Below are 26972 nucleotides of genomic sequence, written 5' to 3' on the forward strand. Positions count from 1 at the left end.
TTATCAGGTCAGCTATGACTCTCAAATCTGCATTTGCTCCATGGTTTAAGGAAGGAGAATGGGCGTTTGTCTCCTGGTCTATCCCACCTTAAAATACTTAAGAGGTGTCCAATGGGTTTGCATTGTTGCTTATGCAGTTTTTTTTTTTAAAAAAAACATTAGCAGCTCCACACCAGCCTTTTCTGGTGTTGGTTTATTGGGAGGGGACATCCTTCAAAGGGAATAACAAAGTGAGGCTGTCCTTAATAGCTGGAGAGTGCCATGGGATTGTTTTTCAAGCAAAGCAGTGGATGATTCTTTAAAGAATTAAATGAATCTTTTAACTTTTTTTTTTTAAAAAATCATCTGCTGCTCAGTTTTACAAAATAAAGAAAGAAATAAAAATTCAAAAAAATCATCTGGAGCTTTTCATTGCCTTGCAGGCGGCATTAACATAGTCTCACATATTGCAATGCCCAACAGCAGAGAAACAAAGAGACATAGGAAAATCAGAGAGATAAAGCTTATACCAGGCTGTATGGGGGATCTTATCTGACTGGAGGGGTGGGGTAAAATCACCACAAATCACCCAGATTCCCCTTGTTATTTGGCCACAGCATAGACTGGTTGCACGCTCCTAATATTTAGAACTGAGGCCAAAGGATAGTTCAGTCTCACAATATTAAGTCATTGTTGGCACTGCCAATATTATGGTACACTCAGTGGCGTAGCGTGGGTTGTCAGCACCCGGGGCAAGGCAAGTAATTTGCGCCCCCTAACCCGTGGATTTTGCGCCCCCTAACCCATGGAGCGCGCCCCCCAGATGTTGCGCCAGGTGCGGCCCCCCCGTGCACCCCCACGCTACGCCACTGAGTGCCACGCTTAGCCTTTGTGGCCAGGAGCCATCGTGAGCATATTTTAAAGAGGTCTAGAAAGGGAGAACCCCCTCTCTTTTCCCAGCCCCCACCCTCGAAGATGATGGTGGCGGTGAATTAAATTTGTATACCGCCCTTCATCCATATATCTCAGGGCGCTTCACAGCATAAACATGGCCGTTCACATCCTGCACCGGGTCTTTCCGCGCTCCCCACGATGCCCGTCGGCTACCGAGGAGAGACCCCAGTCCCGGGCTTTGCGCAGGGGGGTGTCTATTCCCTCTGTGCGCCAGGTGCCTCCAGTGAGGCTGAAGGGCAGAGGGATGGGTGCTCCTGACAGATTTGGATTTTTATGACTTTTTTGTATTAGGCTTCTGCATTCTGGCCATCTTTTAGCGCAGTGTTTCTCAACTGGGGGCCATATGGCTCCCTGGGCCCTCCCCCCAGGATATTCCAAGGGGGCCACAGATGAAAATCGTATAAATGGGGCGGGTACGGCACGAGACTGGGGGGGGGGGGCAGAGAGAGAAGTGATAAGTGAAGAAAACAGAAGTGACCTAGAGAAATAAACAAGAAAAAGACGTTGCTGTTTCTTTGCAAGAAGTGCTGCTAGAGCTGCAGAACGAAGTAGCAGCCAGAGTAACTTTCAGTCAAGAAAAACACCGTTTTTGGATAAAGTGTACAATATCTTTAAAGTTTCCACAGCTTTGGGATAAAGCAAAATTGTTTTAGTGGCATTTCCTACGTCTTACTTAGTAGAAGGAGGTTTCTACCTGGCCTGAGCAGTCTGAAGGGCGGGGGGGGGGGGGCAGCAGAGTGTAGAGGAGAGGGTCCCTGCCTAACCCCTTTCCCACCAGCCATTATCCAACTCAATATTATTCCAGGCTGAGCCTGCTTCTCTCAGCCCCGGGAAGCCATGAGTCAAGAGAGAGCCGGAGAGCCAGCGCTGAGAGCCGGAGGCGGAGCCAGCGGCGCCCCCTTCTGCCGGGAGACCCTCGCCCGCCCGCCGGCTTCCTCTCGGAGGGTTTAGGCGCAGCGAGGCCCCTTGGAGCTCTCCTCTCTCCCAGTCGGCAGAAGTAGCTGCCGCCTGTGGCTGGGCCGAGGGGATGGCGTCGGCGTCGGGGTGCGGAGGCTGCCCGTGCCCGGCCAGGCGTCGGTGGCAGCGTCGGCGCTGCTGCAGCGGCTGCTCCTCCTGCAAGCAGTGAGTGGAGCGCAGCCGCAGCGGCGGCGGGGGGCGCGCGCGCGCTAGGGTGCAAGGCTGGCGGTGGCGGCGGGGAGCCCGGCGGAGGAAGGAACTTGTCCCTTCCCTCTGGACTCGCGCCCCCCCCCAGATGTTGCGGCCGGCGCCCCTGGCACCCCCCACGCTACGCCACTGGGTACACTATTATTCCTGTGGGTACATTCTTTGTGTCTGCTGGTTTGAAGTGCTTTACATTTGATTTCAACTTCATTGCATTTATAGTAAAATTACTTGTAGGCCACTTATCACGATCAGAAAGCCTGTTGCTGTGGCTACTGTTTTCTTTAAGTCTGGTTAGAAAAGAGAAAGGAATCCAAACTGCACGAGATGCTAATTGCTTGATACATGTTTGTCACAAGTATATGCCCTTCATCTTTTTGTCTCTTGCAGACTGAATGTGCTTGTTAATGCATCTGCTGCTCACACTGCTTTATGGCAGTGGAAGATCAATTGAAAATAGCTCACGCAATCACTGAAATCCAGCTACTGCAGTTTAACAGAAAAGAAAAGACTATTAAAAACAAATAAGTGCACACAAATTATTCATAGTAGCGAAAGGAAGGGCCAAATCTGCTTACATTCTAGTCAGTGAAATATACAAATTGCATTTGTTTTGTACCCCTCAAAGTGTTCGGGGGTGAGTGAAAAACAATGCAGAAAGCCTTGTTCTCTGAGACCTTCCTAAACTCATCTGACATGGTTTTTATCAACCCATCTCATGTGATCTATGACAAGGAGAAAAATACCTTGAGTACAGTAAGGGTATGTCTAACTTTTGCATTCCCTGACTCAAAAATGCAATCTAAGCAGCTTGTAATGCTTGCCTCAAATACAAGCTAAGCATTATTGGTCTGAATGTTCTTCTCCATCTCAGATTTTAATCTGAGCCAGAGAAAACGTCGAGCCCACCCTTCATCTCAGGGTTTTTTGTTTTGTTTTTTAATGAGCAGGATCTCTCTGGAGATTTTGACACTTGCCCAGCTTTCCCAAACCCTAAATAGGTAGGCATAAAAGCTCAATGATAAAGCACATGCTTTGCATGCAAAGGTCACAGTTCTATTCTCTGGACACCTCCAGCTAAAAAAATCTCTGGTTGCCAAAGGGACCTCTGCCAGAGAACTTGAAGCTCTGCTGTCAGTCAAAGCTATGCTAGATAGACCATTTGTCTGGCTCAGCATAAGACAGCTTCATAATACCCACTCCTCTTATTCTCTTCCCACCCAAGCATCAAAGCTTTATGCATGCTATAGACTTTATTCGCTTAAAACAAGCAAACTACCACCAAGCTTAGCCCTATCGCTGCTGTCCAAGGAGGTGTTCCTGTTCAGGGGGCTATGGCTAATTTCTATGCATCCTAAAGATTTGCAGTCATGTCTAGAAATGTTTCTCCTCTCTGTCTTCATGGCCATTACTTGTACAAGTGTTGCACTTAAAAAACAAACATTAAAAATTCATCTTTTTAATGGTGGTAGTAAATCGTCAGGCATTTAAGCACCCACCAGGCTCTTTTCCACCAACATGAGCATAAGTTTATGAACAGTAGGCATGACTTTGACTTACACTACCAAAGGCCCTTTAATGCTGCTAGAACAAAACAGAAGAGCTTAAAATGGGGATGAATTATGTTTCGCTACAGTGTAAGGCTCCTATGGTATACCAAGAGTGTTGTAGGCCTTGCTAAGGTAGATAGTTGCTAATGAGGTAGATACTTGCTAATGAAGTAATAAGCTCCAGCACAATGGGCCTTCTATCTTGGTATTTGTGAGCAGAATTGCTGCAGTTCCTCCCCACAAAAATGCATTTAACATCTTCATGTTCTGGCTTGCTCTGCTTTCTGAAGACTCACCTCTTTGCCCTGGCCTTCAAAGGTTAAGGTACTTTGTTTTCTGGACCCCTCTCTTTTGTTGACTCTATGCTGGCTGAACCTATTTTGGTTATTATACTCTCTCTCTCTCTCTCTCTCTCTCTCTCTCTCTCTCTCTCTCTCTCTCTGTGTGTGTGTGTGTGTGTGTCTTGTGTGTAATTGTTTTACTTGTTTTTGTAACTATATATTATATTGTTGTATCCTGCCCTGTGACCTTATGGTGAAGGGTGGGTAAAAATAAATAAATGCATAGATGAATAAATATGTTTACTGAGAGATAAGTTTCTTTCCAGTTCAATGGGATCTGCTCTCTAATAAGTGTCTTTAAAAGATTCCTCCTCTGCGTTCCCTTCCATCCTCAACATCTTTCCATGTATTAACAGATTGAACGGCCTACCATTTCCATGGCTTTCCTTCTTGCCTTTTTAAAAAATACATGCATTATGCTGGCTCTCTTCCAGTCTTCTGGGACCATTCTGGTTCTTCATGAGCTGTCAAATATAATAGTAAATGGTTCTGTGATTTAACAGTGACTCTCCACTCTTTGCTCCAAATCACTGACAGTTTAAAATATCCATACCTAAAAACTGAGGTTGTAGCCTGAAAGCATAAAGCTGCCTTCAAAGAAGAGCATATGAACAAAATCTTCCTTCCTTCACAGTCAGAAAAAACTCCCATTGACTTCAATGGAAGCCAGATTATGTTATGACTTGCTACTTCTGTCCATATATCTCTTTGACAGGTTTAAGGCATAAATGTGGGCCACATATGGATTTTCATTGGATTTTATTTTAGAAGGTGCTTCTGATTAAAAAATGTTTTTTGCTGTTTTTATAATGTTTTATTGTTCCACAGCAAGCCAGACTGCCTGGGACTAGAGACGCTGCATAATTTAAAAGTTAGCCTTATTTGTTTTTTCAAAAGGCCATATTGGATGCTTCGCAAGCTGCATTCACAGACCTAATGCAGATGTCCCTTTCTGTGATTTTGTTTGGGTTGCTTTAAGGATAATATGAGAAAATTCAGACAGACAGAGAGGCGATATCAGTTTTCCAGAACTTAAAAGATAAAAGTGTTGCAGAATCCTGGGCATAAATGGCTTTCCCTCTCCAGCTGTGGTTCTAGATCCAAGGCACAAAGAAAGTGAAACCTAGTGCAGATTTCTCTGCAGCTTAGGGCGAAAGCATATCTTATGGCAGCTACAGGTAAATGTCTATTTGTGTAAACATTCTATAGGTGCCCCATCACATTAAAATGTTCTTATCGTGTTCATTGGCCCATTTGTGTATAGCAAAAACTCTGCGAGGTTGGCAGTGCAGGCAGGTGTGCCCCTGACATGCTAATGGTACACATGGATGGTCCAGCACACACATTAAGGACATTTAAATGTGGCAGGGCAAAGTGGTAATATTTTATGTGAGTAAATTATATAATCATAGAATCATAGAACTGTAGAGTTGGAAGGAACCCCAAGTGTCATCTTTTGCAACCCCCTGTAATGCAGGAATGTCAACTAAAGCATTCATGACAGATGGGCATCCAACTTCTGCTTTAAAACCTCCAAGGAGGGAGAGTCCACAACATCCTGAGAGGGACCGTTCCACTGTCAAACAGCTCCTACTGTCAGAAAGTTCTTCCTGATGTTTAGCCAGAATCTCCTTGTTATTTGAAGCTATAGGTTTGAGTCCTACCCTCCAGAGTAGGAGAAAACAAGCTTGTTCCCTCTTCCATTTGACAGCCCTTGAGATATTTGAAGATGGTTACTCAGTCTCCTCTTTACCATGCTAAACATACCCATCTACTTCAATAGTTCCTCATAAGTTCCTCAATAGTTCCTCCATGGCAGCCATCATATCTGTTTCGACTCTCAGACACTTTACCTACACTTTAACAGCCCAATTAGGAACAGTGAGAATAAATATGGAAGAAAGGAGTCCAGGTCAACTATTAAACAGAGAATTGCTCCAGATGACTAAACCCAAATGGTTGACCCAGGAATACCAACGTATGAAGCTAGAAGCATCAGCCCAGTGATGTCACATATTAAAGGCCCCAGGTTCAGCCTCTGGTATATCCAGGGGAAAGGATAATAGTTTTCAGGGACATCAGAGTAGACTGGTCTTCCCAACCTGGTGCCCTCCAGATGTACAGCTCCCATCAGCCCCAGCCAGCATGGCTATTGGTCGGGGGTGGTAGCAGATATTGTGGAGGGTGGTTGCTCTGTTTCAATCAAGAATAAGCCTATGTTAGGAAAACATTCAGACTGTGACTGACCAGCTGGATGCAATTCTAGGAAGGTCAGATTGGGAAAAGAATCAGCATTTACATTCAGAATAACTGAAGGCATTCACATGAAGATTATTCTTGCAATGATAGAAAGCCTCATGGCATCAGACACAGGGTAAATTGCACAGTGTTGACCACTGGACTTTTTCAAAGTCTGCTATGGGTCCATGATGTGACAAACCAAAGTCAAACCACATCATTTTCTGAAAGCATGTTCAAGAGAATTCTCCACAGCCTACAGCTCCCCTTCAGGACTCCACATTGGCTAGAGGGTTGTGGAATCTGAAGCAGAATAGATCCACAAGGGAGAGGGAATTAAGATGCCCTGGAAACTTTGTAACTTTGAGAAGAAAACTAATGTTAAACATCTTATCGGAATGAGTTTAAGGTTTAATCGCTGGATTAATTTTCATTCTAACTCAGGCACACCTAAGGTTCCCTAAAGACAAAACAAGCACCCATACCTCTCTGCCTCAGCCTGAAAGTTTCACAAGTAGGTGGAGAAACTTGCTGGAACAGTCTCACAGCTCCCATGCAGTCTTGGAACTCTTGCTACTAATCTTGAACTCCTTGCCCTGAAGGCATATTTATTGTTTCTGCTCCATTGCTTTGTAAGAGTTCCTGGATCAGATTCTGCTCTTTCCTAGCTGCTCAGATTGTATCATTAGACTAGTATAATAAAAGTTTACTTCTTTACTTGCAAGTAAATGCCTCTGTGGTTTGGTCTTGGGGGAGAGCCAGGGCATAACCAGCACAAGTCACAGAGCTCAGAAGCAATTTGGGAGCTGATGACGAAGAATTGTATTTATGTGGACTGGAAGATGGGCTCCTATCGGCAATCCAGCTGCAACATTTTGTAGCAGGTGGAGTTTCCAGACACTTTTCAGTACAGCCCCGCACACATTATGACAATGTAATCTGGTTCCCAAGAGGTATATGCGACCATGGCAAAAATCACCTTTCTCAGGGAACAGGCATAGCATTTGCACCAGCCTAAACTATGAGCCAAGGACCTTGGCAACAGTAGCAACTGGTTATCCAGGAGCACTGCCAGGTCTAGGAGCACTCCTTAAGGAAGAGCGCAGCACTGAGGAATGAATTCATGGAAAATGTTGTTGCTGTAACATCTAAAGGGTACCCGGCTGTATGGGAGAAAAATAAAGCAAATGCGTTGAAAGATCCATCAACCATATGCCCCTCAGTGAACAACAGTGGTGAACAATCTGTCAAATGCACTTCATCACCTTCCCTAGTTTTCTTTACCAGATGACACGGAGGTGGCATGTTTCCAGGTAGCATGTGATTTTCATACTGGGAGGCGGTGGTGGGTTTGCCCATTTTTAATTTTGCAATTTGTGTCGCAGTGGGCCAGGTGCCAAGTCATGGAGTGTCTGAGCAGAACTTAGTGTGTCTGTGGGGAAGTCTGAGGAATACATGAAGGCTCAGAATAGAATCAGGAGAGTTAAGTAGAAGACCTAGGGCAGAGTCTTGTATGTCAGGGTCATAGCTGAGAACAAACGTTGTTGTTTAGGGGTAGAAAATGATAGAATCTGGAGTCTACAACTTCTGTGTAGTCTAGTGGATAGGACGTTGGTCTTTATAACCTGGAATCAGCAGTGAACTCATTGGGTGGCCCAGGCCAGACCACTCTCCTTGGCTGCAGTTCAACATCTGTGAAATGGCTGTGAAGATGAATGAGGCAACCACTGAAACACACTTTCTCTGCTTGATCTTTACTTCCTCATCACTCTAGAAAGCCCTCTTAAGCTCCTCCACTTAAGAATTTTGCATGCCCACCAACTGCTTAATTACAAACAGCAACATTGTTTCTAGAGTCAAAGACTACCAAAAAGATAAGTATTTGAACACTGAGAATGAAGGAATTCTTTTATGGTTCAGAGGGTCTATCTGTAGAAATGGAGCGGGTATTCAAAGCAGGGGAGTCTCCCTTTGAATAAAAGAACTTCAACTGAAGCCATGCATGTAGGATGTATCCAGCATGCTTAGCTCTAGTTAATGCATGAAGGGCCATAGAATAAGACCATAGATTAAGCTGCCCTGCCAGGCTTAGCTAGGTCACACACTCTCATCTTGGGGGGAAGGGTTACCAAACTCTTTGTTCTCTCTCTTCCCACCATGTGAACCCAATGACTTTGGCAAGCCATCTTTGTGTTTCTATACATACAATTTAGAAACTCTTACCATTTTTAAAACCAAGTTATACTACCTATCTTTTCTTGCTGCTGCATGGAAAGCACATGAATCTGACCTTTGAAGAGTTTGTAAGTAAACCATTTTTAACTTACCAAATGGGTGGTCTCTTTCTATGCTAAGAGAAGTAAGAGTAACTTTGGAAGGAACTTGGAAGGGGATATTTTAATGGTCTAACAGAGTCTGTATTTCCACACTTTGCTGCATGTTTTGTGATTTTAAATCTCTGTTGGGGCTCTCTCACCAAAGAGTATTTGTCCCAAACCTCGATCTAGGCACCCAAGGAATCCTCCTTTTCTTCTTTAACCCACTGACAAAAAACAAGACACCACCACCACAAACAACAACACAACTCTCTTTCAGCAGGGCCTGGTTTGAATTGGGGCTTGCACCACTCAACCTCCATCACTCCTGGTCTCTCTGCCAGCTCATCTTCCTTCCCTAAAGAAAACAAAGCTAAGCTTTTGAGAAGAGGAGCAGGTGGCAGAGAGCTTCCTTCAACACAGGAACAGCCTTGTGGGGGCCCTTCTCAAATGCAAATGACTTATAATCCCCCCACCTCACTTCTTACGGATCATGAGGCTCGGAGTCCTGGACCTTTGTCAACATTTGCCAAAAACGTTTGTATTGATAGGAACTCTTCCCCTACATTCTTCCACTATCTTAAGATAAGGGATTCTTTTTCTCATGGAGAAGGGTGAGGGAACATAATAGAATATGAACACTTAAAGCTTCCCAATTTGTTTTCAGGGCAAAAAGAGTAGCATCTCACATTATTTTTAGTCACTCACTGCTGAAGTAAATGTCCTATACAAGTGCTCAAAAGTAACAAGCTATATAGCTTGGCAAAAATTGTGATGGGAATCATAAGGATAATTATGGTTATAAAGTCCCATATCTGGTTACTAAAATGGGCCTTGATGTGCAACACTGAGAAGCCCAAGCTGAGACAGAGAAGTAAAGAAATAAAGTTGATTTATGAGACTTTCACCTGACCAACTGAACCTTGCTGGGGTAGATGTATTGGCAGGATGAACTGATTTCAATTTAGCTTCTACCCTATCTCTATAGAACAAATAGAACTAGGTCTTAACTAGGGGATGGAGATAATGTGTTTTTTTTGTTGTTTTTAATCAACGTATGTCAGACACAAGAGCTTCGTTATCCCACATCACATATTCTGGGACTGTCTGTGGCACTGGGAACAGGTTCTGAGGATCAGCTCTCTGGTGAAGTCCTATTGAGCAACCAATTGTGCCTATTCCCTCTGTACCACTTCAGTCACTCTGCTTAGCAGAGCAATTAGAAAACTAAAAAAGTCAGATGCAAAAACAGGAAATGTAAGAAGGTAAAATAGGTCAAGTGAAATAAATGGGACTCCCGGCATGCCCTAATCACAGAAATGAAGAAATTCCAGAGGGTCTCCTCAGGGATAAATTTCTACCACCGGAGATTCAATGAAGGAAGATCTGCCTCAGGGCTAAGTTCTGAACAAACCTAAGGACAACGTACATATTGACTCTGGCTGATGTTAAGTGCTATTTACAGATCAAGAAGTTATCAAATGAAAACCATCAAAGCCCCTGGCCAGAAATATATATATACACACACATACACCTTCTTAGCAGAATGTTTACAGCACTTTCCCCCCTTGATATGTAAGTCCAATGAAGTCAATTGCAAAATTTCAGTTCAGCTGAATGAGAAAGAACCTATGTACGATATACTCTTTGAAAAGCAGGTACTGTAGCCTTTGTTACCTGTCATTTCTTGTTTCCTGATTAGCCCCCTGGAGGAGCCGCCTGGAGATGTATGCACAGCTGGGTGGATTTTGCAAATCTATGATTGCAGAAGTTTTCACAGAATTTGGCAGCTGCTCCAGGATTTGTCAATTTCCACAAAACTATTGCAGAATCCTGCCAGTAGGCACAGGATAATCGAGGAGTAGCAGCCCACATAGGCAGCTCTCAAAAGCCAAACCTATGCAGGTCATAGAAAACGACGGCAGACGTGGCTCCTACTAGCTTGGCTCTGTATCATGGAGAGTCTATAGTGTTTATAGGGGTCTGAGGGCAGGGCCTGCTCCAGGTCTGAGGGAGCCCTTACAATGTACCATTCCATGGACTCCTTCCTTCTTATGATGGTTGTCAGGGAGCTGCCATCGGCTCAGGGGCGAGAGGGGAAAAGCCGGATGGATTACAGAAAGCCTCCAAAGATTGTGGGAAGCAGCACCTCCTCAGCGGGGGAGAGTAACCACGCCTCCAGTGGAGAGGAGCTTCAGGGCTCGGAGGAGGCGAGGCGGTGCCAGGACACCTTGCCTGAGTAAAAAGCGGGGAGGAGAGAGGTCCTCCATTACCCACGCCCTCCCTGTGCAGTAGGCTTCCGCACCGAGAGGTGAGGCGCAGACTGGGCGTCAAGAAACTACTCTGCTGGGGAAGGTTTAAGGACCGCCCACTCACAGATTCTGCCAGTGAATGAGCGAGCCACGGAAAGTGGCGCTCTGCATGGTGAAGGGTTTTTGGCACCAATAACTAGGCTTTACAGCCAACCAGAGAGGCATTTGCCTGATTGCTCTTGAATAACCCCCTGATATCCTTACAGCGGTGTTGCCCTCCCTGGGGTTCATGGGCCCCCTCGTTGGGAGGCTTACTTCAGTGGGGGATGGTGGCAGGTGGTTCACAACTATAATCTCCATTTCTGGCCATGCCCTGGAAACTGAATTGTTCCAAGATGAAGGTCTATCAGGCTTGCGTGTTGAGCATGCTACTTTATGGAAATGTGTTGTGGGCATCTTACAACTGTCAGGAGTGATGCCTCAGTGCCTTCCACACACGCTGTGTCAGGAAGATTTTGGGTATCACATGGCAGCACAGAGTCTCAAACAAAGATGTGCCCTCCCAGGCTCACATGTTTGCACTTCTGCCTCAGTGATGTCTATGCCGGCTTGGTCATGTCCACAGAATGGAAGATGGCAGGATCTCCAAGGACGTGCTCTACAGGGAGCAGCAGGCTTGTTGGCAGACCAACTCTGTGTTACAAAAATGTCTGCAGACATGACATGAAGGCGGGCAATCTCAACCCTGCCATGTGGGAATCCCTTGCAGATGACCACAGTGCCCAGAGACAGACAGTGAGGTCATGTATCCATGACAGTAACCAGAGGCAGAATGACCACTGGGAGGAGCACAGAGAAGAAACACCATGGTGCATCTGCAGCAGCACAACCAGAAGTCTTCATCTGCCCCAGCTGCAACAAAACATGCCTCTCCTATATTAGTCTCTACAGCCACAGCAGGCACTGCAACCTTCCAACAGTTTGACTTCACCCCCAAAGGTGCACTCCTCCATTGTCTCCTAGATGCCAACAGCAACAAATTGGGACAAATCTAATGCTAGTTATGCAAGTAGACCCACTGAGATGAAGGTGCATGACTAACTTAGCTTCAGTAATGTTAATGGGTCTACTCTGAGTAAAGCTTAGTTGACTATAGCCAAGAACAGCCTCTCATGCTGCCTGCATGGAACCAGTATCTGTAGAGTGGGGGAATTAACCAATATAAGTCAATGTGCATCTATAGGACATGAGACTTAATTAAAAGAGTTTTTTTTGGTTTTTTTGAAGCTAGCAGGGCTTGAACAAGGGCTTTTCAGGGTCTGGTCTCTATATGCCCCTAAGGATGAAGCCTGGATATTGAATGCACTGGTGGTGACTGTGCTGTTAGGCTCTGGATTGTGGGGGAGAGATGAGTAGCAGAGGCAGGTTGGCTCATTGTAGTGAGTAGTTACAGACTGGAAGAGCAGCTGCTCGTTTTAAAAACTGTACTATTATTTGTTTATTTAATTTTTAAAATCTGTTTCATTAATTTTTTTTGACAACTTCCAAGATGGCTTGCAATCAAAGTTTCTGCAATCATGATAAAAAAAATAATTAAATCCCAAATTCAGCTAAAGCAGCAGAGTGAACCAGCAGAACCAGACCCATCAAACAATGCAATGAAAAGGTCTAGGTAAGTAAGAGATGATAGGTTTTCACCTGTCACCATAAAGAGAGGAGATTTGATGTCAGGCAAATACTCTGTGGAAATCATTCAACTGAAATAGCCCTTTCTCAGGTTGTCCCCTACATTGCTTCTGAAGGTTGCAGACACCTAAAAACAAGTTTCAGAAGATGACCTAGCATTTGAGCAAGTTTGTGTAATTTTGATGCAGCATTTTTAGCATGCAATTTTATTATGTATATTGGTTTGAAAACTGCTGATTTTATTTCCATATTGATATATTTTATGTCAATTTGTGTGTGTTTTTTAACCTTAGGGTTTTGGTAGTATTCTTAATAAATCTTTTATATTGTTTTATGTAAAATGCTTAGGGTTTTTTTGTTGAATTTTAGCGTATGTGTGTATCTCCAGTGTCTCTTTAAGTTGGAGGCAGAGCTTGGAAAATAGAGGAGCTTTGCTGCACTGGGCTCTTGTGGATTAAAGAGTAGACTGAGTGAGAAAACAAGAACAACATGTGGAGGAGAAAACTGATGGTAGAATTCCTTAAAACACTCTTAAAATTTACAGCTATGCAAGCATTTCTGCTTACCAGAATGATCTCCCTCCCCCCCCCCCCATTATGGGGGTTCTCAAGATCTGCCAGAGTGAATTCTGGGGTGCACAGAGGGGGGAAAGTCTCATTGCACAAGGATAGAATTGTCTTGGAAGAAAAATGGGATGTATGAATTTTTGGTGAATGATCCAAATTACATACCAATTTGGTATTTTAATATAAAGTGCATATATTTGATTAGATTTCTTACCATAAGATCCCAGATGAGACTAAAACAATAAAATACATTGTTGCATAAAACATGTTTTATTTTTTTTTTAAAAAATAAGCAACCAAGAGATAAAAGCTGTGATGGAGGGACATTTGTGGTAGGTTTGGAGAGGAGGTGGTTGAGGCCTTGAAGAAGCCACCCAACATTCACTTCTTAAAGTGCTGCATTGGCAGAATTAATTGCTGGCCAGGGAAATGTACTCCTAGGCTTCATTTTGAGTCAAGAGAATCAGACTATTAGAAATAAGATTTCCTTGCATTCAGGAATTGGAATGTATTGTGCCTTTCTCTTGTTGACACAGGGACACTTCAAGGCTAAAATATTGACTTTTTCCTCAGCTGTACTCAAGGACTACACTTCAGAAATCCTTTCATACACTTTCCCTCCATTATAACCAAAGGCTAATCAATATATATATATATGCGCAACAAGGCTACTTGTTGAGCAAATGCTACTTAACATGATAAGAGTGACTGAATTTGGCTCAACATGAAGGATGAGAGAATATTACACCCTTAGTGTTATTAATCTATAAGGACAGAGTGTGAGAGAACAAGGCTGAGTCAGAGTTCAGTTCTTCTATATTTAGCTCCTACTAAAACCACACTGACTGTGAACCATTTATGAGGCGAAGAACTACGTTCATTTAATCCATGGTATGTGAACTTTGGCTTCATTTTAATTTTCAAGAAAATCTTAAGGAAGTAACTACTCCAACTGAAAAATATTTATCAGTTACACATTTGAGTTGCTTGGGAAATTCTTTCAGTGATATTGTTGTGTGTTTTTGTTTTGTGGATTTGTTTTTTCCTTTTGTGTGTGTTCAAATTACATTGATATTCATTTTTAGATAAGGAAAACAGGGTCTTGTTTCTACTTTGTTTTTCCACATGTGGAATTCTTATTTCACAGTTCCTCTGTCTGTGGACCTGGACCATTATTATCATTTGAGTCTCCCTTTCTGCTTGTTTTCAATCCCTGTTTTTCCCATCAACCCTGCAGGGAAGAATATCCTGAGAAAAGCAAGCTCCTAAGCAACTTCAGGTGGAAGAAAAGAGCAACAAATTTAATTTGTTGTATTATTACTGCCAGGGCACTGAGAATGAGGACCAAAGAGATAGCTTTATTCACTGGAGCCTTCAAGACCAGGTATAGGCAAACTCGGCCCTCCAGATGTTTTGGGACTACAACTCCCATCATCCCTGACCACTGGTCCTGTTAGCTAGGGATGATGAAAGTTGTAGTCCCAAAACCTCTGGAGTTTGCCTATGCCTGTTCAAGACCGTCTGCTAGAACTGAAAATAAAGGCCTAAGGAGCTGCCCAGTTATATGACTCCAAGACAAGTCCTCAAATTGCCAAGTCCTTAATACTAAGGGAATGCCAATAAACTGCAATATGTATCATACAGGGGTTGAGATTTGTCTTTGGATACCACAGTTAGCGTACTTTCACTGCTGCTTGTCTGTTGTTTTGGCATAAATTTACATTCGGTTGCTTGAAGGCATAGGCAAAGTCCTTGCTTCCTTGCATTGATTGACCTTTGCCCTTAGTTGCTAGTGAGGGCAAAACTGGTGACAGTAACACATATCCTCCCTCCTCTTCATTGTAAATAAGGCCTTGCAGAAGGATGAAATTCTGGCTCTGCCGAAAGAAACTGTAGCTCAGCTGTAATTCGGGGGGGGGGGCAGGTATACAGCTTAATGGTGCTGCTAGACCTTATTTTGCTGTTTGATGTGCAGGTGGCAGCAGTGGCCAGAAGCATGTCACCACATCACCTTGTGGTTGACCACAGGCCTCTCTTACTGAGATCTAGCAACCATCAGTCATGCAACAATAACTTTACATTTGGACTAGTGTGAGGCACCATATGTTAGGCAGGTGACTCAGAAGCTTTAGCTTTGGCTAAAGCTTAGAAGTGAGAAGAAGATCATGGGAGAAGTATTTCCAGCTATCTCACCCTTTGCTCTTGGAAGCCTTATAAGAAGCGGGTTTCGGGTTCCTGTCCAGGGCCATGGTGGCGGCTCTCCCATTTGCAGGAGAAAGTCAGATGAAGGGAAGGAGGATACGGAAGGCTGTTATTTTTGCTATTGGTTGCTGCATGTTGTTAAAGTAATTTGTTATATTTATAGTAATGAAATGTGTTTTTTGCATGTTAGAATTTATTTTTGCTATGTTATTATGAAATTGTTTTTGTAGTGTTTGTTTGAAAGACATCTGTATTTCTTCATTGTCAGCTGTATTGAGCATTATTTTGTGTGGAAGTACAGCATACAAATAACATGAATGAATGAATGTGATCCCATCATGGGTTTTAATGCAACTGGAGTGGCCGCCAATTTGCTTTCAAGCTCAATTCTAAGCGCTGGCTTTTACCTTTAAAACCTTTAAATGGATAGATACCCAGGCATCTTGGTCTCACCCTGTATCTTGGCCATCTCTTGTATGACTTGTGGATAGGTCACTGTCTGCATTTATTTTGTGTTAATTTGTACAGTGTGTTTCACATCATTATATCTTAGTTATGTTAGGCGCCTAGAGAGATATATGCTTAGCCTCCCCATCACAATTTTTAAAATCCCCCCCCCCTGTATTCTCAATAACCATTCATTTCTTATACTTGCTTCTAAGATAGCAAAGTGGTCAGACTGACTTCAAGATTTTTCTCTTGTGTTCTTTTGACATCAATGGCAGTTGCACACAGCGTAACATTTAACAAGTCATTTTTGTGCCATCCATCCAGTGACAGTATCAGTATCAAAGATAGCTGTCACATCAAACTGAAAATTCTCTAGCTTTATTTTCCCATCCTTATAAACCTTTAGCTAAAGTTTGAGCTTAATATTATGGACAACGTAAGGAGTTTCATGTTCTCATGGAACGTTATTCCTATACTTTTCTGCCATATAATTCCTGAAGCGATCCACTCCTTCTCCTTTCTGAAAACGTGTGGCAATTTTAAGAGCTGCCAAATGCAGATTACATAATGTGAGCAGAAATCCATCAGGAATTAAGTAAAACTGAGCAGAATAATTTCACAGACTGTCTCTTGCAATCATTTGTTTCAGTGGTTCTCATTAAAGTCCTGTGTGCTGTTAATCCCTCTGTTAGTAGCAGACCAAAATGACACCACTGTTTTCTTATGTTAATATTCCTGCCCTATACAAAGCAGCCTCAGAAATCTTACAAAGGTGACTTTTAGAGATCAGAAGCAAACAATACTAGGGCTGAAGCAATAGGAAACTGCCCTCTGACCCACCATTGAATCATGAAACCTCCTCCACATGGTGTGGTGTCAACCAAAGGTAGCATCACTGCAATGGCCAGATTTTCCCTGCAAATGAGTTCCAGAGAAGCCTCCCTTCTCTCTCTTTTATTGGAGCGCTGAATCAAATGTCTAGCAAATGGACTCCCTGTGCAATCCTGTGCAAAACAGGCCAATTAGATCGATACACAGACACACCACATGTACTTGGGTGTTTTTTGTGGACAAACTGGATTGCCAACTGAGAAGAAAATAGAATGACCTAGGAAAGTTGTTGGCTTCTGGGCCAGAGCTGAAGCTGGGATAGCTCAGTGGGTAGAGCATGAGACTCTTAATCTCCGGCTCATGGGTTCGAGACCCATGTTAGGCAAAAGATTCCTGCATTGCAGGGGATTGGACTAGATGAGCCTTGTGGTCCCTTCCAACTCTACAGTTCTGTTCTACTTGTGTTGCTAATTCTACAATTCCATTTGTGTTTGAGTCAGCAGCACTGTACTCATTTAGTACATGTGCTTGAACTATGTGTCCAGTTCAGCTCACCTCTAGTCCACAATTTCACCTGCTGCTCCATCAGACACCGCAACGGTGATGTGCAAAACCCATGCCTTTATTTCCGTGGAGTTTTCAGCTTTTCCACCAACCCATGGTCTTTGAGGACTTACTAGGCACAGGGGAAGAGGCTGCCTTTTTGGTAATGGCTCTTTCAATTCCCAGTACTGAACAACATAATGGTGCAACTGGTGCACTTTTTGAGTGAGCATGAAAATACCCATAAATAAACAAAAACAGTTGCCTAGATAAATATACCATGGTCATTTGTTGGATTGCTTTACATACAAAATAATTAAATGTGCATGCAAAACTTCAGTCCCATGGTATGTTCTGACTCATTGAGCTTTATGTCATTTCCTGATTATTATTTTTTTGCATGTTAGCAACGCTTTCAGTTGTTCAAATCACTTTTCTTATTTTAAAAAAGCTGCAAAAATATCTTCTCCGTATTTGCCTTTGATTTTCCTTTTTCCTTTTTGCTCTTTTTATATTACCATTATATATTTAGAAGCCTGCTGCAATTTAACCAGCATATTAAAACCATTAGAGGTATTGGACATGTGCTTTTCTGTTGATTTTTCCAATCTGCTGCTCATCTTATGGTATGCTAATAAATGTCATATATCAGCGTGGTGTGGTGTGAATATCTGTTCTTTTCAATTCAATGGACACTAGAGTGCAAAACACTGCAAAACTCAGATAAAATTATTCCGCATTTCCCCAGAAGCTTTTGTTCTTTACCCAATTATTGTCTTTATAATATGACAGTGGATTCAGTGGTGCGGGGGAGTGCTCAGTTGACAACTCTTGTGATAGAGGGTCACTTCAATTACACAGATGCTTCCTATGTATTTTTTTTAATATAGTAAGAAAAAACTTTTGTTAACTTTGAAGTTAGAAAATATACCTCTTCGAGTTTACATAATCAAGCAGATACAAAGCAATTGATGTCACACCAGTAAGAGTTGACTGGAAGTTCAAAGAGCTACTGCTAGACCAGCTTTCCCTAACTACTGGCTAAGAATGATGGGAGATGAAAACCAACAGGATACTAGATAGGCTGGTCTAGATACTAAAATCGCCAATGATGCATTCATTTACAAAAAATAAACCCTCAGGAATCCTGGCCATGATAAAGTTCCCTTATTCCTATTGCATATGTCAGCTAGCTTTCCTTCCTTTTGGTACAACATGAAATTATCCATAGCAGATAAAGTCATGCCCTTTGACCCCACCCCTATACAGGCAGTCCTGGGTTCCTTGCCTCAGCTCACAGCATTCCATACTTTACTCAAAGAATTCAAGAGGAGACTTTGATCTCTAGGTATTGCAGCTGTGATGATCAATTCATTCATTTCCTTGGAAACACTAAACTCTTAGTCCTCTCTCACATTAATCTATTTGGACTGTCCTTTTCATTCCAATCCTATGCACATAATCAGGAGCCCCTCTTATCATACTGTCCCTCTAGCAAAACTCGGGAGTTCTTGGTAAAGTTTTAGATCTATTTCCACCACCGACTTAGTTCCCTTTCTCTGCCTACAGTAACCAGTCCCTCAAGCTCAAACATTACTTTTCAGCCTGCAACTCCCATGAATCAGACTGCAGCAGGAGGAAGCAGGGCTAGTATATTGCTTTTGCTAAGAGACCAGCTCCTCTCTCACTCAACTGTCATCTGGCAGCAATCATTCCATCTAGCTGGAGCAGGAGAGATTGGAGAACGGATCCTGCTCCACTGGCTCTGCTGAGAGAGAACCTCCAACTGACTCCTCCTCTGCACGCACTATTTCCATTCCAGCTGGTCATTATAAGAATCACTTTGCAATGTTAATAATGGGTGCCAGCAGTTCTCCTTTCCCCCCTCTTATCTGCCCTGCCCTCACCTAGTTGTGCTCATGCCTCTAATCTAGATGTGTGAAGCAGTATCATAGCATGGGTTGCCAGCACCCGGGGCCACATAGAGGGGGTAGGTGGGAGGGGACAGACAGTGTATGCATGTGCATTCAACTGCCTAACAGTGTCAGGGTCACCCACAAGATCACAGTCACAGAGATAAGAAAAGAAGAGTTGTTCCATTGACTGGAGAGGTTACTTCCTGGTTTACATGGAGAAGCTGTTTTCAACAGGGCCTAGTGACAGACGCACACAGCTGTACTGAGGCAGCACTGGGTGTTGAAATTTTATGCCCCTAACAAATTTTGCACCTGGGGCAACCACCCCTGTGCCCCCCATGCTATGCCACTGATGTGAAGTCCTTCAGTTTATGGTCACTAGATACTAGCCAGGGCTGGCCCTACCATTAGAGAGAAAAGGTAACCACCTCAGGCGGTAGCTGCTGAAGGGTAGCAGGAACAGCTCTCTGGCTGTTTCTCCTGAGCTTCCTGGTAAACAAAGTTGAAACGCAACTTGATATGTGTCTCCACAATTAGCCTGCTGCCCTCAGGTGTGGTGTGGACACTATCCTGCTGCCAGTGTTGAAATAAGAATTTAGTGCCCGTCCAATCAGCTGCTGTGTGTGGAAGCTTTGCCTCAGGCAGCAGTATGTCTTGGGCCAGCCTTTGAGACAGCCCACCTGACAGGCAGGGCTAATATACTATTTATTATGATTTATTGAATTCATATACCGCCCTATACCCGGAGGTCTCAGGGCATCCTTCTAGCAGTCTAAACAGCTGACTCTTCTAGGGAATAATATACACACTACAGTTCCCAGCTGAGAGCATGGGACACTGTCATCTGAATATGTCCCGCTTCAAGGTTCAGTCATCAGCAAAGAAAACACAAGGTTCTTTTTCTGGCTTGCTAACCTAATATATAACTGTAGATGACTGTGTGCTGAGTGAATGCTTACATTCTCTGTTGCCTTTTGGACTGAGTTTTCCTGCACGGCTTTCAGAGGGATTCATCATACCCATTTATTTCAAAAACAGTGTGAGGCCTGAAAGTTTCATTGTAGTTGATGTGATAAAGATGAAGCTTGCACAGAAAGCTAGGAGGGGATCTCTTTCAGTTCTCTCATACATTATGTTTAAAGTAAGCTATTGCAAAATGTCAAAGGAAAGAAAGGAGGAAAAATAAGGTACTTAGGGCTTAAGATGTAGCTTTCTTTTCAAAACGATGCATAAGGAGCTATGGTTAAAAGCACAAATCCCATTATTTGCATGGTTTGTGAATGAGGTTTCTGCACATCTCCCAACACGTTGTTCAGTCTAAAAAACATTTTGTTTGTCCTTGGTGTTTGAAAATGTTAGCTCAGTGAGTCACGGGATGAAAACAATATGAAGACACTAATGTGAGAAGGTTTTAGTGTCAAAAAGAATACATGAAATGCAATAAAATGAAAAGTCTAGTACAACATCTCTTTGCTTCCCTACTTCATTGAGCTAACTATTGTTTGTAAGGATGCCTTTAATTACTGATATCATCATCATTATATTTTGTTTTTGTATTTGCACATAGTAGAAAGATAGGACGACAGGCTGCCTGTGCTACTAAAATTCCACCTGTTCTATTGATTTTCTCATATTATTCCATGGTATCACACAATCTGTAGTTAGTACACTCCAGATATTTCAACATCCCAAGCATGGAATTAAAACTTCAATCAGGCAAAAGAAAAGGATGAGTTATGACTGAGTCAGATAGCTTTTGTTTCTTTTGAGAGAAACTCCTTCATAATTAGCAGTTTGGAGGCAGAGAACAGAGTGCAGTGTTGAAAAGTTGGCTTTCTTATAATGCTATGTTAGAGCTGGCTATATCAGCTTAGAAGATAACAAATGGAAACATGTGAGGGGGGGGGATTGTGAATTGGTCTTTGGCTCAGCATTACCTTATCTTGCAGCTTAGCTATAAGACTATTCCCACAATTCACAAATTGCACCCACTCCCTCATCATGCAAACACACAAACAAACCCAAGTCCCACCTTAGGTAGGAGATGGAAATGGAGGTGGGGGACACAAAATGGTACTGAATTAATGGAGAATTGTTTTGGAGCAGGTGACAGAATCAGGAAAGAAGCAAGAGAGGCTTAGAAGAGATTCACAGCTACTAGCCACAATAGTGATGTTCTACCTCGACTGTTGGAGACAAAATGCTTCCAGATAGCAGTTGCTGGAAATTGCAGGTGGCCATGAGAGGAGGGAATTAGTATGCAACAAGCATGGAAGAATACTTGGGCAATGTTAGAAAAGGAGAGGATAAGTAAAGGGCTTTGGGTGTTTGTGACAATAAGGAGGACGGGAAGGAGCCCAGGTAGCAGAAGTGTGTGGTGAGGGGTGAAAAACAAAGGAAGCTTACCTGGGACAAGGCTTTTCATCTTATGAGCTGCCCACTATCAATGGAGTTGTTGGGCATGCTTATTCTGAGAAGCCAGATGTGACATCCTACTGCAAGGAAAGAAAGCTTGTTTGTTTGTTTTTGCAAGCCTCCATGACTGGAAGAATCCATCAAAGCCTAAGGTAACTACTTCAAGCCCAATAAAATATTCTGTATGCTTGTCCAACCCAGGTACTGGCAAGTTTAGGAATAAGAGCATTGATGAAGGGACTCTCACCTGTTTCATGCACCCGAAACTGATGCAACAGAATACAATAGTGCCCAGACACAAACGCATAATTCGTTTTGTATGAAGAATGGCATAGGAATTAGGGATGGAGAATAAATTCAGTTCGGTAATGTGAATCTGCCTAATGCTCACGTCTAGAAACAATATTTATAGTTTTCCAGATTTTGCAATACAGTTCTCCAACCAACTAATGTTTTCAAAATTGCATATATTAGCGGGAAGTGTGCATAAAAATAGATATATTCATGAAAATAATGTACAAAAATACAGTACACCAGGGAAACAGATTGCATACACATTATATATGTTTTAAAAGACTTCAGGAAAAATGCAACCTGACATGGAAAAATGGTGAATTGACATGAAGATGGGAAAGATGGGAAACTCAGAGAAAACAAAATTGAGAGATTCATTCATGACTGCACAACATCTAATCAACCAATAAGCTCACTGTGATGGAGTATGTAGGGCACAGTCTGGTAGCTCAATCTTAACCCATACAATCTAAGTGTAATGCCAATTTACTTTCGGTTATTTCAGGATTCTTATCCTTTTCTGACTCTTGTCATCCCAAACTTCCCTCATTACATCTTCTGCAATGAATTCCTCCCCAGTTTTCCTTTCGGTGACTCCTACATCATCTCACCTCTCAATTCCTTAAAAGGAAGCAATTTTTCTGTTGTAATAAAACTTGCACATTGACACACTTCTTTTCATTTGAATGATTCCACTTGCATATGGTGCTTTTTTCTGGTGAGTCCATCCATGCACAAGGAAGGAAACACTTGGCGTGAGCAAGTGGGAACTGTGCATTTCTAGACATGAAAGAAAACACTAAGTTTTTCTTGAATATGCGTAATTCTGAATTGTGGACACTGAGATTTGTTGTTGTTGTTTAGTCGTTTAGTTGTGTCCGACTCTTCGTGACCCCATGGACCAGAGCACGCCAGGCAGGTGAGAGACACTGAGATTACCATGTACCTAATTTGGAAGTATATGTCACAGCATAGAAAGCATGTAGTGGGTCAGAGGTTCCTTCAAATACGTTTGCAAGGACTAAATTAAGTACAAATGGCAGAGGCATTCATCTTATTCCAGTCATACTTAAAAAATGGTATAAATTAGCACCTTTGTTGGGAAATCTAACACACTATTAGGTTTCCTTGAGGAGCTGCATATATTACAGGAAAATTATTTAATAAAGTTTTCATATATTTAACTGGCACAGTAAAAAGGTTCTTGATAAATGCAATTTGGTCCATGCATAGCATTATACATGCTATAGTGTGGTGCCAACTACTTACATGCTTGCCAAATTTTTGCAGTTAATTAAACACTTGGCCTAATTCATTTACTTCAGTGGCGGTACCCCAGGGATAAAATTGGTCAATGTTTGTGAAATGCTAAATGAGTTCTCCGTAGTAAGAAGCTTGATTGTGGAGAGGGTTTTTTGTGAATTCTGAATTAAATTCAAGTATAAATTAGACCAGGCATATTGATACTGCTTTCAGAAGCATGGCTCTTCATCATATAAGGGCCACACCATAAGACATGGAGGCTGTTTTCTTTTAAGTTACCTGTATTCCTTTAGTTTCCTGTTATAAGATGCACACTCCCCACCCCTTACTAATGGAAGCATTTTGGGGGAGTGGAGCAAAAAAGATACACAAATGCAAATTTGGAAGTCAGTAAAAAGTTATGGGTTGTTTTGGTTAATTCAAAATATTAGAAAAGCAAGCACTTGGGTTGGCATAGGGAGGGCATAATGTTAGCTAAACAGCCCTTTGGGAGGCTGAGAGAAACTGCTAAAGGACAGAAGAAGAAAAATTACAAGCCTGTGAAGAACAGTCATTGTTTACTTTAAATGCAAGACATAGTCTTTTGAACTGAATATTGTGTTAAGTGTTAAGCCAAAACCAAAATTATATGAATGGAAAAAAAGTAAAGGTTTTCAAGTCCATGATGAATTTTTTCAATTCCTGTGGAAAGTTTGATGGGCTGCCTTTCCTCTTATAAATAAACTATTGTGGTTTTAAGACATGTGTTCAGTCTTGGTTTATTTAATTCACAATACCGAGTAAAAAGGGCCCACTGGGTAATACGGAATATATTGTCAGTCCAAGTAAACTACACTTGGCAAAAGCAATTTAATTGCCTACCATTTGCTTTGGTTTTATGCTTTCCAATTATCTATATCACATGCACAAAGAGCTCTTTAAAAGAACGAAAGCTGAAATCCTATATGCACTTGCCTGGCAGAAAGTCCCATTGAACTCAATGAGGCTTTCTTCTTGGCAGAGATGTGTAAGATTGCCCTGTATGTCTTCAATTTGCTCTGTGTGTACCCCTCCCTCCCCACTGAACATGTTTCCTAGTAAACATACAAGGGGTACATTTAAGCATGGAAGTTGCGCCATAGTCAGATCTCCCCTGGAAAGTCATGGTGAATGAGTTTCCCTTGTACTCTGGGGCTAATTGTTTGCCATATTTGGAACTGACAAGCCACTTGCGGCTCCATGAGTTCATAGAACTTACCTTTGTGGCTAATGATTCTGGGGCATACTAATAATAATAATACTCAGCATTTATGAGGCGTGTTCTCCAAGTCTGTGAGGGGAAAGTTGCAACCTCCAGCAGCCCTTCAGACAGTGCAGGCCCACTCTTGTTCTCCAAACCATACAAAGTGACAGATTTCAGAAAGTGTGTTGATGGGAGAGAGAGAGAGAGAGAGAGAGAGAGAGAGAGAGAGAGAGAGAGAGAGAGAGAGAGAAGCGGCCTGTCCAGTGATGGTTCTGGCTCCACCCACCACCAACTGATGTTTATCCTCTAAGGTTTATCCTCAAAAGAAATGTGGCATTCAACAGTGGGGGGAAGAGAAATTCCCCAACATGGCTTTGTTCAAGCAACAATGCTGACAAGTATTCTGGTATTTTACTCCCCCTATAACAGCTGAAGGACTGGAGATGAAAGACTGCAGTTTGATTTGAATTCTTGGATAAAGTCAGATTTGGAGTAGGCTCTTCTTGGCTCACAGCTCACTAAGCACATGCCTTTCTCTGTCGTGTGTAGCTTGGCTTGCTTAAGAATGGCATTATTTGTTTTGCAGGCAGCTTTCTCTAGTACACTTGCATATTATTTATGGCATGATGTGATATAGATAATTTCTGCAAAACAGCATAGGCTGGTAGATGGGTAGTCAGACAAGATTGTTCTTTTATTTCTTCCAGCTCTTTGGTTCTATGACTATAACTCTGTTACAGCCTATGCAAGGAAGGCTGGTATATTTTGATGGCAAGCCATAAGCAGAATTATTGAGACAAGATGATGAGAACTAAAGATAAGACCCATATCATATTGTAATATGATTACCTTTCCCCTCTATGATATCTGAATGTAAAACCATAGGTATTGATCACTCAGGTGTGAGTACTAATTATCCAGGCATGTCCTCAGATTAATGATGTATCTGCTGTATCTGCATATATCTGCATATAAACGGTCACATTTATATCTTCAAGTGATTATTTTAGCCTTGAATAATTTCCAAGTGATGTGAGTTCTACAGATATCCAAGGTTTAACACCCGGTACCAAAGTATTTTGACATAAGCCTTGGTATACTGATCATGAATTTGATCAGAAGGAGACCATGAATTAATGTCATTAGTTACATCCCACTAACACCTCCCCCATCCCTTTACTTAAGAAAGCAGAAAAGGCTCTGTTGATGTACATGAAGTATTCATGTACATGACTCCAGGACCAAACAACAGCAACACAATTTGCTGATGCAACACAGAGGGCTAGACTAGATATGACATGGGGAGCCATATTTGTTATTTGTGTATCTGAAAGAAGATGGTGAAATATGGCATGGGAGGAATCAGTTCTCCTCACCCACACATAGCTTTCCTCCTACCTCACCTCCTGCTTTACATGTGAATTGGACAGACATCATTATCATCACCACAACAACAACAACAACAACAACAACAACAACAACAATGAATTTCCCAGCTCATCTAGTTTGGCCATGAATAGCAAGTTGCAGTTTAGCTCTAATCCTTACCCTATACAAGGAAAGTAATTGGTATTATAACAATAATTGGCATTATGTGGACATAGAAACTGAATAGATAAGAGTGTGAAATTAGCAGGAGGCAGTGGCAGAAAAAAAATTGGGGGGTACAGAAGGGGCAGAGCATATTTCTGGGGGAAGAAAGCTTAGTCCCACATATTTCATTTCTGAAAGAAATACTAATATATTTCACATTAATACTGCTATCCTAAATACTAAGTCCTATTGAGCTCAGTAAGTTTTCATATAAGCAAGTTTAGGATGGCAACCTTTCTGCTTCAACTCAGAGCCACTACCAACAGATGGAACTTTGCAGTATGACTTGTTCTTTATGCATGCAGGTTGATAATTATAAAGAAAAATCTGTTATGTGAAGAGGGCCTTTCCTTTACGTAGCCACAAGAATCTGGCAACAGGGAGAAAGGGGTGGAATTTACAGGCACAAAGAGCAGCACAGTCAATTTACATTGTACTGTTACCTCAAGTTGGAATCTGGTATAATGTAGTGGTTAACATTTTAAGACTTCAGTTGGGCTGACCTGTGTTCAAATACTTTGATCCCAAAACCTATCAGATAATCTTGGGCCATCACTTTTTCTCAGGCTAACCTACTTCTTAGTGCTGTTGTACAGATAAAAATTGATTGATCATATATGCTTCAGAGGAAGCATAGTATGAAAAATAAATTTTACAAAGTAAAATGCTGTTCCCCCCCCCCAAGGCCTTGTGCGCAGAATGCTATTTGCGTGTTGAGTCACAGTAGCCCCCCAATAATTCACACTTCACACATCAATTTTTGTTTAAGGTTTTTGGCATAATTTTGGCCACAACTTTATTCAAATACAAAAATGTGAGTGGTTGCTTAGGCACTGGTTCCGACTATCTGTCCTTGCCCTCAGGGACAGAGCTGGCCTTCCGGATACCAGCGGAAGCCAGCGTGGGAAACAAGTATTGGGTGAGAAATAAAGCTGGGCACCAGACCATTACTTCTCACCCTCATGTTCCTGTGGGGCTTGCACGGCCCAAGTCCGACTCCGGGGACAAGGACGAAAGAATGGCAAGCCCCTGGATTTCCTTTAACGGAATTCCCATTCGCATCATTTGGAGGGGTAGGCACTTACCCCTCCAAGCACCAATTTAACCAGTGCCTAACCGCCAACCTTACAAGTTGTGACGATTTGCTACGCAGTAGGCAAAAACCAAATGGCACCAGCCAATCAGCCAGATGGCAAAATTC

The sequence above is a fragment of the Podarcis bocagei genome (genome assembly GCF_964188305.1).
Source record: "Podarcis bocagei genome assembly, chromosome: 11".
Taxonomy (NCBI): Eukaryota; Metazoa; Chordata; class Lepidosauria; order Squamata; family Lacertidae; genus Podarcis; species Podarcis bocagei.